Consider the following 2714-nt stretch of genomic DNA (forward strand, 5'->3'; position numbering starts at 1 on the left):
ACTTAAGTATACTATTATTAGTTAGTTAAGTAGTTACTTACTTACTCTTTAACTTAGTACTTATAATATACTTATATTATATACTATATATATATATAGTTATATATATATATATATATATGCTTATTTTTTTACAAAATGGAAATTATGATAGAATAACCAGCTTATTCGCCTTCGCATTTTTAATTACTCTTCCGACTCGTATAAACAGCAACATAGTCGAATTCATATCAAACACTGCAGAAAATTAAATAATTTCTTAGTTTTAATTTTCATCTAAACCTTTAATATCAAATCTCATATTAACGAGAATAGAAATTCTCTTCTCCAGTAAAAGCTTGATTTGTCTGGGTATGGGATCGAGCGTGAAAATGGCGAGTCAAGCTTGGAATGCGAAGTTGTAACTACATCATGACTATAATACTGAAACCATCGCTTAGCATTGATTAGCGAATACATATATATGTATCGTTAAGTAATCAAAAATAGATAAATTTTTGTTATTTTTGACGCTTTCCTTGATAAGAATTGTTTTAGGCACTTTAAACATTTAAATCAATATATCTTTCTTTTTAAATCTTCTTTACATAAGATAACATACAATGATCTATGTACAATAACTTATCGGTTCATTAAAGAAAGTATCTTTATAAAATTAGTTACAAATATTTCCTATTCCTTAATAAACTATCGTGCTTATTTATAACAAGTATAATAAAATAATTATTTGAAATGATATTACTTATAATCCTTTTACTGATTAATATACATATCGTGAACAGCATTATAAAATTGTGATCATGAGCATTATATGATTAAGGAATTTTTGCATTAACGTGAATCCAGATACGATAAGGTCAGGTTATCTTTTTTTTAACAACTACTTAAAAAGGATAACGTGATTTTAGCGTTCATCATATCTGGATTCACATTTTTGCAAAAACTCTCTAATCTCTGGAAACGCTATCGAATCCATTCCTAATTTATATGGCAAAAAGTGATTGTTTTCCTATTAAGTCGATATAACTAAATAAATTTATATATTATTGTCATATATTATTATCAATCAATTAATCGCCGACATTTTAAAATTCTATAAAAAATCATGAAGTTTGTTGCAGGACCGAATATACGTCTAAATAATATACCTTGATCCTCTCCCTCTCCTGTCCCTTCGTCTGTATTATTGGTAGTTAGCTAAGAGGATAATTTCAATTATACGCTTTAAGGCGGAAAAATCTATCTATGATTTAAGGAGGAAGGTACATCGACGCTTACCTTCGACAACCTACATTAGACGTGAGAGTCAGCCTGCAGCCACAAACCTCAGTCGCTGATTGGCTGTGGCCTCCCCGGGGAAGTGCGTCGGAAGTGAAGAGGGCTGAGCGCGCTTGGGGCGCGAACGAGGCACGGTTACACAACGCGACAATACGATCTGCACCCTCGACTCTTCGATAAAAATGACTACATATACGATCACCGCGATCGGATCAGCGGATGATGTCAGTGACGTCTAGACTCAAACGTCTGATACAATCGAAGATAAACCAATAATGAGATTAATGTGTGAAACTTTTCTCTTCAATGTTATGATAAAGTGTTCGACGTTCATTAATTATATGAAGGATTTTTTTTATCGCATTAATATATAAATGATTCAAAGTCTTATGAATTTACACTTGTCAATTTTTCTCGCAGTTATATCTTATACATTTGATATAATTATTAATAGATCTATCTACAATGATATGAAAATTAAAACTTAATCAAGTTGAATAAGCTTTTTACCTCAAGAGGTAAAAAAACTCCGAGAGGCAATAGAACGAGTAGAATGATATTCTCCTCGTGTGTAAGGGACATTCACGTTTAAATTATTCCTCTTTCTCGTTCGCTTGCGCTCCGTCTCATTTTATCTTATTGGCGGGCAATCCTCGGGATTTCGTTTTTTTCTATCTCTCCCCCGCCACGCAGGACGAACGACAGAGCTATAATGCCGCCACCCTTTTCGCCACCACTCTCCACAATGTGGAGGTCTTCTTCCATCTCGAGCTTCTTCTTCTTCCCCTATCCCGGCCACGCCGCTGAATCCCGCACACACGCACGCATGTACGTACGCACGCACGCACGCACACACGCACACGCGTACATGTACGCACGCACACGGCGCACCCTTCGCACTGCCTGTGGATGTAGTGGAGAATGAATAATGTACTTTCGCATCAGGAGGGGCCCCGGGGAATGTGAGAGCCCCGTTCGCTTTCCCTTCCTCTCTCAGAAGACGCACAGGCCACTACCACGTTCTTATCGAAGCGACAAGCGACTATGAATGGTTTATGCGTAGGCGAACTAGGCTTTGATATGACCGACAAAACGATATTCGTTCTCGTTTTTCTTTGCGTTTTTCTGAACAATTTTCTACGATCAACTCGACCGCATCTAGTAGCTGATTCTATTGTCAAGTCTAATATATGTATTATGAGAAGAAAATGAAAAATCGGTGGAAGAAATTAAACAATGAAATCGATACATCGATGAAATTTATTTGCAGTACAGAACAACATTTCTGTTTTATGTTAATTCTTGCTCGTAGCTGTACGAAAATAATTATTGATCCGTTCCCATGTTTGCCCAATCGAACAATCGCGTTGAGTTTTGGATGAAATGAAAATGAATATTAATATTGTATATAAAAAAAATGAAATTAATAAATTAAT

Source organism: Atta cephalotes (genome assembly GCF_000143395.1).
Source record: "Atta cephalotes unplaced genomic scaffold scaffold00021, whole genome shotgun sequence".
In the NCBI taxonomy this organism is placed as follows: Eukaryota; Metazoa; Arthropoda; class Insecta; order Hymenoptera; family Formicidae; genus Atta; species Atta cephalotes.